An 8,941-nucleotide genomic window follows, 5' to 3' on the forward strand; every position below is an offset into this window, starting at 1 on the left:
CTTCGTAGAATTGTGGGCTGTAGCATTACTCTGATTTTTTGTCTAATGATGTCAAAGAATGCTGGTAGTTTAAAATTTTTATTTTAGGACTTACTTGTACTCTTCAGGAACAGTCAGAGGAGTAGCAGCAAAGACACAATATTTTAGACTTGAGAAATGCCTGTAACGGGTGTTTTCCAAACTGCCCCCTGTATGTACAGTTCAGTTTAACCACTGATTGCCTTGTTATTTTCTTACTAGGTTCTTTCTGAGATTACAAAAAAAATTGCTGGTTCAAAACCAGCAACGCCTAGTGAGTATGTGTCCACAGGCCGTAACAGGGTAGAAGAGAGACAATAGAGCAGCTCAGTGAGTAGCAAAGGACTGTGTGGTTAGTGAAGTGGTACAGTGACATTTTTGCAGACTCTTTGCTGGGGTCAGTGTGCTGATCTAGAAAAGCTGTTTTTCTGCTCCTTTGCAGAAGGCAGTTGTGACCAGGCTGCGCTGACAGAGCAAGTTGGAGGATACCATCAGGGGCTCACACACACTCCATCTCAATATTACATACTTAATAGTGCTCTGCTTCTAAGGATTTGAGTAAAGTCTTAGGGTCATGTCCTGTTGGAATTTGCTATGCAGAGCCATAAATTTCCTGTTTTGTTAGGATCAGCTATGCCAGTAGGAATGGACTGGGACCTTGTCTCACACTGATGATACCTCAGATGTTGGGTGGCTATGTGAACTGCCTATTTCCTATGCCGAGTTGTTTTGATTTTTAAGTAAATGAAAATCTGTAGATTCTCTTCTCCCCCATCCCAGAAAACAAAGCAAAATAATGCTTTTTGAAATTGTTTGTAGGATTTTAAAGTGAAAAATGATGGTACTATCCAAAATTCTTTATTTCAGAACCTGACAATAGATTCCTTAATAAAGGCTCAAGATCAAAATAGCGTACCCTCTAAGCTCAGATAGACTGTGGACTCCAAGGGTTTTGATCAATACCATAACAACCCTTTTTCCTTTGACATGCTCTGATTTTTGTTGTTTGGAGGGAGGGAGGGAGGGAGGGAGGGAAGGAGGGATGGGGAGAGAGAGAGTGTGCATATATGTGTGTGTGTGTGTGTGTGTGTGTGTGTGTGTGTGTGTGTGTGTGTGAGCGAGCATGTGGTATCCACCAGTATCAGTGCCTGCCTGAGATAGGAAAATTACATTCCTGGTTCTGTATGAGGAGAAGGGTGTATAAAGCAACATGAAACATTAGCCCTCATTTTGTTTTAAATTACAGACTAATATTAATTGTTCTCAGAACTGGATCTTTAAAATTAAAAAATTTTTTTCTTTTGGATTTAATGAAGTATTGCTAGCTGAAGCCAGTTTGACATGGTGAGAGAGATGTCAGACTGATGAAAGGTGTGCAGCCTGACTTAAAAACCAAACCCTGAGCCCTTTTAAAGAACAATAAAACATATTTTACATGCTCTTTGTCTGTGCATTTGTTCTCCACCCTCAGGCTGAGTTTCATTTATGTCTCCTTGGAAAACTTGGTATTCGCAAGTCCTGTTTTGGGTCCTAATAATTATTGCAAGGAGGTGAAGTAATTAAAGCTTGAAAAGTTCAAAGATTTCATGCCTCCCAGGTTTTCAATAAAGGCAAACTTAACAGTAGCTGGGATACATCTGGTTCATTTTCTGGTTCAGTTCTTGGACACAGCACCATAGGAATTCAGTATCTTGCCTCATTTTAAAGGATTTGTTTATACCATAGGGTTTTGATGAAGCATTGAAACTTTACTTGAACTCTCCAAAAACAGAGACAGGAGGAACTTTATGTATCATACGATTTGGAGGTAAATTTCCCTTAAACTGGATAAGCACCTGTCCATTCATCCAGATAACAAGTTTATGTGGTGAGGTAGTAAGAATGAAAAGAAAGATACTGATCCCACTTTGAAGGACCTTCGTCCAGAAGAGGAGTCAGATATGCAGACATATAAACAGTGGGTGGTTACAGAACTTTGTGACTTAGAATTGACTGGTCCTTTCACCTCATTCCCTTCAATACTCCGCCCAGACTCTGGTTTACTGTTAGAATCAATCTTGGTTACACAAGCAGTTGCCTTGCCCCATCTCTGGCTTCATTACTTTCCCAGCTGAGTGCCGTTTTTGGTTAAGTTCAGTATGCCACCTCTGCACTTATGCACGTGTGCAGTTGAACTTGGTGGCATGATTTCTGTGTTTAGAAGACATGATCTCAGGTAGACCTCAGTACCATCTGACAGTCATACTGCATTTCTGTATTCCACTTACTCTTTCAGTCTCCTTAAAAACTTAAATTTTAACATCTTTCTCATCCTCTCTGAGCTTATGACTTTTTTTTTAACTTAGAAAATAAAATCAAAATTTCCATAGGCTTCTACCATCACATCCTTGTTTGAAGTATTTTGAGTCAGTGTCTTAAAAACCTTAACTTGAAGGAATTACACAAATAGCACGTTAAGTACTGTGACTAAAGCACCTATAGGGAGAGTGATGATTTACTTTGAAGTATTTGAGCACCTGCCATATACTACACACTATTCTAAGCACTGAGGATATAGTGGCAAATATGACAAACACTGCTCTATAGGGTTTAAGTTCTAGAGAGGACAGGATAGAGAGGTGCACGGATAAGTAATACACTTTGAGGCAGCGATTAGTACTATAAAGACAGGAAGAAAGTAGACTAGGTAAGGGGCTAGTGACTGGCTATGTATGCAGTTAGATGGGGGGGGGGGTCAGGGAAGGTCTCTGAAGAAGTGAAGGAGCCTACTGTGGGCAAATGCTATGTGAAGGTGGAAGCACTTTCCAAGCAGCATGTGTCAGCTTGAAATCTTCATATATTCAGGAAGTAGCAATGGTTAGTATGGCTGAAGTATAGCAAGGAGTGAAGAAATTTAGGCAGAGGCCAAATGGTGTTGATTTGGTGAGGCTGGGAAGATTGGGGTTGTATTGTCAGGGTTTTGCATATCATAGCATGAAATCTGAAAGTCTGTTGTTTTTCAATAAGGAGGAAACATCAGACTCAACTATGTGGTTTATTCAAAATATCCGTATCGAGGCACACTAAAGTCATACTGAATCAGAGTCTCGAGTTGGGAATCTGCTTTGGGCAATGGGGAGCCTCTGAAGTTTGGCAAACTCAGCAACTATATGGTCAGATCTGTGCTCAAAAATTTTATTCAAGAAGGTCCTTAAATTTTAGAGGCCATACCTATTACATAAAGTCAGTGGCTGATTTGTACTGTGCATGCAATAAATATTGAATGAGAATGACTTGGAGAGAGTAGAAGCTAAGAGACCATTTATGGCTAGTGGGTTGATGATGGCTTGTGACAGGCCAGGACAGAGTGTTTTTAGTGTTCAGGACTCTGTCCCCGTAGCTGTTTGGGGGTCGGAACAGTCAGGAAGATGGAGGAGCAAGGGGATAACACTAGTCAACATCTGTTGAGTATGACTGGGCTCAGAATTTCACATGCATTATCTTATTTAATCATAGGCTTCCACTTATTGCTAACCCCATTTTATAGATGAGCAAACTGAGAAGTGAAATCATAAGCAGCAGGTGGCTGGGGCAATATTTGAAATTAGGCCTGATTCTAAAATTGGTACTTAACTGTTGGGCTGTCCTGCTACAGTAGAATGGGAAGAGGTTTATGTTCAGCACCTTGCTATGGGTTTTTGCACTCAATGAGTTCCTATTAACTGAGCTACATCTTTACATTAAGTGTGTGGGGTGGGAGAGGGAAGAGCACGTGTGTCCATGTGTACAGCAGTGCTGTCTAGGCAGTGGATTTAACTTGTGCAATCTGTGTGTCATGGGCCCTACCAGTAACAAACCAGGACATTTGAAGTGTGCTTTATAGTTTATAATTGGCTTCCTATTACTGTTGGCTGGTTCTCCTGCACAGAGTATTACTCCAGGATTGGTATTTGATTTAAGAAATTTTCAAATTGATTTTATCTTCAGTGCATTAATGCGTGGCCTAAATTCCTGCAGAGGCATTAGATAACCAGCCTGGACATGCTTTAGCAATCGTAACTGGATCTGAGTTGGCAGTGCTACAGCTTTTACTCAGCATAGATAAATCATCTTTCTGAAAACATTTTTCTACCTAAGCCCTGTGAGTTATTTTTTAGGGCACCTCAAGTTTAGGCCCCTTGAAATCGGAATATATTCCCCAAATCATGCTAAGACCCTCCGCAAACAGGAATTTGTTAACATGAGTAGTTTAATCTCTATCTTCCTGTCAGAATGGAACACAGAAATATTCAAGGAATGGTGTGGAAATCAGCTTAATTTTCAAGGGTGCACAATTGTAATGCCTTTTAAAATCTGGAAATAGGAATTTGACTCCAGTAATGAAAACGCTATAAACGTAACTGAGTACATGGAAAACTGGGGGACGTTCTGCACTTTCATGAGGATTAGTATGGGTAAATGGTTTTAGTGAAACTTTTTTTCGGCTCTAGAAGTGCAGAACAGATCACAGCTGCATGAAAATATCAATTAATCATCTTATAATGCTTTTATGCAAATGATTATATTTGACTTTAATTTAGAGTTGCCATTAACACCTGGAATCCTAAGATTGATGACAGGTAAACTTTTAATAAATCCATAAATTAAAAGATTTGAATCATGTTTAGATTAATTTATAGTACCTTTATTCGTACTGCAAATCCTCTTAAAATCTAAAAATCCGCAGGATGAGACAGGAAATAGAGAAAAGGAGACAGCCTCTGAACTTACCAATTTTTTTTGGTGGTAAAAAAGGATGACTTAGAAATGTTAAACCCTGCAAGTGTTTTTTCTGCCCTTTGCAATAATTTGCCTAGGTGATAGGCCTATGTGTCCTGTAGAAGACTTATTTTCTCATGCCCCGAGACAAGACTTTTTTTTTGTTTTGTTTTGTTTCTAGTGAAGGTTTTTCTTCTTGTGCACACTCCCTGTTTAAAAAAATATTTTTTTTCAGAATGAAAGTCAAAATTGGCTTATGCTAGAAGTTTTGGGAAATATTGAGGAAGTGAAGGAAAAAACCTCATTGTCCTGCCATCCAGAGACAACCATTGTTAATATTATGATGTATTTCTTTCACCTCCTGACCTCACTCCCATGTACAGTTGTAATTGTATAATTAGGTATCTTCCTTTTGCGCTTACATAGCCACAATAATATTTACAATTTATTGAAACTTTACCATGTGCCAGGCACTGTGCTTAGTGTTTAAGTGTATTATCTTTGGGTGGTAGGTAATATTATCTTCATTTTACAGATTAGGACATGGGAAGGGTACGTACCTTGCCCAGTATCACACGTTTGATAAATGGCAGAGTTAGAATTCTAACCTGTAAAGTCTAACTCAGAAACCCTGATCATATTACTGCGCAACACTCCCCTTGCATTCAGTAAGTGGAAGCTGTTATTATTAACTGAAACCAAGTTGTCCCCCGAGGACACTTTTCTCTGCCACCTCAGAAACAGAGGCTACTCACTTTCCCATGACCCATGTACTACAAAAGCCAGTGGGAAATGAGGGGTTGACTCTCCAGACCACTGTTCTGCTCTTGGGTAACACCAGCTTGAGACGGTTATCTTCAGGCTGTTACAACCACTACCCTCATTGCTGCTCCCCTCTGCCGCCCTCCCCATCACTCCATGCATGGAGTTCCTTGGGCCTTTGAAGACACACTCTTGTCATACTCCCATCCTTGGCAGATTCAGTGCCTCTTCCAGCTCCTCAGCATTGAAGGCCTTTATTACCTTAAATCCAATGACTCATTCCCATGGGAGTGAGACTGCTCTGCCTCTGATGTAGTCAGGCGGTTGAACAATGTCTGGGGGAAAACAATTGTGTGTATGTGCATACGTGTATATATATATACATATAAAAATACACACATATACACTTACATGTTTACTATGGATTTTACTGTTTTATTTTATTATTTTACAATTTTAAAATTATTTTACAATTTTAAAATAATAAAATATGCATTATTTTTTACTGTCAATTTCATACAGCCAGTTAATTCTCACAGGATGCTTTTTATTGATTTTTGTCAAACCCTTTTTTTAATTTTAATTTTTTTATTAAAGCATAGTAAGTTTACAATGTTGTATCAATTTCTTTGGCCAAACTCATATCCTAGCCAGCTTATGGTTGCAGTTGACAAACCCCAACATAAACGACAGTCGATATGTTCCTTTATGTTAAAGACATGAAAGTAGAACAATGAAGATTTATGTTTGTTAGAACTTCATTCGTTCATCAGTGATGTAACTTCTTTGTGGAATTGGATAATAGTTCTAATGCTGGAAGACTATTTCCTCAATTTTTTTCTTTGGTGCTGCTTACAATGTAATGGCTACGGACAGGATGCACTTTTAAGTTTAATGTACCTTACTAACATTTTCTCCATTAATGCCTTAAATGTACACAATCATCAAAACAATCAAGTTCTGATTTGTAGCATTTTTCAGTTTCCATGATATAAATACTCCTGCCATGGCCAATGTCAAGCTACCAGATGATGTCACTGAATACAGAGTCGGGAAGAGGTGTGGACATGCAGTGGCAAACCATTATACTGCAGATAATAGTAGAATGTAGTAAAATAATTAGGAAGTGATGAATGTTAAGAACTTATGACCTTTGTCTTTACATATAATTTATTTAATTATAAAATTTTACACCTTAATTTTAACTAAGGCTGTATTTAACTAGCTTGCAAAATTCCTGAAATTCCTGAAGCCACTCGGTACAAGCTACCCCCACCCAGTACTGTGTGTAGTTGCCTCCACACCCACTCTCTGCCCCAGCCCATCATCCATCTTTCTCACTTTCTCACCTGCAGCACATATGCTTACTCTTTGATTCATTTTCTATTCACTCCTCAACCCACTACCACCTGACTTTTGTCCTTTCCATGACAGGCCCTCTGCTAGCAAGTAAAGGCTCCATTTCCTCCACTGGCCCCATAAATTCCAGTTTCCCCCAAAGCTCTGTTTTAGGTGGTCTGCTTTTCTCTTCCTACAAATTTTGCTTTGGTGATCTCATCCAGATCCCCGACATTAAGTACACTGAAGGCTCCCAAATCTATAAGTACAATCCACATCTCTCTTTGGAGCTCCAGGTCCATTTGTACAACAGTGTATAAGACATTTCATTTGCTTGTCTCACTGCAGTGCAACCACAGCATTTCAAGAAGTATATTCATTGTTTCCCCAGCTTTCAACTTCCACCCCCCAAATCTGACTTTGCCCCTCTTTTTCCTACCTCAATAAGTAGAGATGCCTTATTTACTAAGTCTTCCAAGCAAGACACCTGGGCATCATCCTTGACTCCTCTCTTTTCTCCATCACTCCCACCTTTCACCCTGATAACAAACCCAGATTTACTCAATCATTCATTCATTCATCATCGGACCATATTAGAATGGCTACATAGTACATTGGGTAAGAACACGAGCACTTGGAGTCAGCCTGCCGGGCATGAAATCCTGGATCTGCCATTTACGTCGCTTTGTAATCTTAGGAAATTTACTTGACTACTCTGTATTTCAGTTTTCTTAAATAAGTGGGAATAATAATATAATCTTCCTTACAGGGAATTAAGAGGTTGAAATGAGTTGCTCTGAGTAAAGCACTTTAAACACAGCCTGACACAGAGAAACCACTCAAGAACTGTTAGCCATTGTTACTTATTGAGCTACATAATTACGTCAGGGCAGCATCTTAAATAAAGGGAGTGTATTAGTTTCTCAGGGCTGCTGTAACAAAGTACCACAGACTGGGTAGCTTAAACAAGAGATCTTTATTGTCTCAAAGTTCTGGAGGTTATAAAACCAAACCCAAGGTGTTAGCAAGGCTACAGTCCCTCTGAAACCTGTAGGAGAAAGTGTCCTTGCTGCTTCCTAGCTTAGGGTGGTTTTCTGGCAATTCTCTGACACTCCTTGGCTTGGCTCTGCAGCACTTCAGTCTCTGCCTTCGTCATGGCATGGCATTCTCCCTGTCTCTGTCTTCACATGACTGTCGTCTGATAAGGACACCAGTCATACTGGGTTAGGGGTCCACCCTACTACCGTATGACCTCATCTTAATTAATTACATCTGTAACAACACTGTTTCCAAATAAGGTCACATTTTGAAGTATAGGGAGTTAGGATTTCAGCATATCTATTTTGGGGGGACACAATCTAAGTCATAACAGGCACAAACTATGATACAGGAATTATAACTAATGACCTTCTTACCTCCTCTCTCCCTACAAACGCTGTCTTAGTTTGTCCTGTCTTGTGACTCCTCCTGACTAGATCCTAGTCTGGCCCCACCATCACCAATCCTCCATGGGGCTGTCAGAGTGATCTTTCCAAAACATGAAGTTCATCATGTTACTTCCTTCTGAAGCTCTTTGAGCTTTTAGGTAAAGGTTTAGCACAAAAGACCTTCCTTGCTGCAGCTCCTTCCTGCTTCTCTACACTGAACCTTACACCACAGATGAAAACACTTTTTCTAGTTCCCCAATTGTATCATTCTCTTTTGCAACTCTGGACAAGTGTCATTCTTCTGCTTTGCATACACTTACCCTCACATTTCTTCACTTTTCTGGGGAAGATGCCCATGAAACCCTTCCCACTCCTCTTCTGAGCTCCTTTGGCATCCTGTGCACACTCTGAACATGGGTCTTACAGAATTTATTGTTTTTCTTGTGCCTTGTTGACAGGACAGAATGCCCCTTGAGGGCTGGGACTGTTTTGTATCCCCGATTGTTAGACATTAGTGTCATTTTTAATCTTTTCACTATTGCAAATAATACTGTGATGAATATCTTTATGTTTAAATAGTTTTTCAAATTTAAAATTACTTCCTCAGGCACGACTCAACAGCAAAAAGACAAACAACTCAATTTTTAAAAGGACAAAAT

The sequence above is a fragment of the Vicugna pacos genome, chromosome 13, assembly GCF_048564905.1.
Source record: "Vicugna pacos chromosome 13, VicPac4, whole genome shotgun sequence".
In the NCBI taxonomy this organism is placed as follows: Eukaryota; Metazoa; Chordata; class Mammalia; order Artiodactyla; family Camelidae; genus Vicugna; species Vicugna pacos.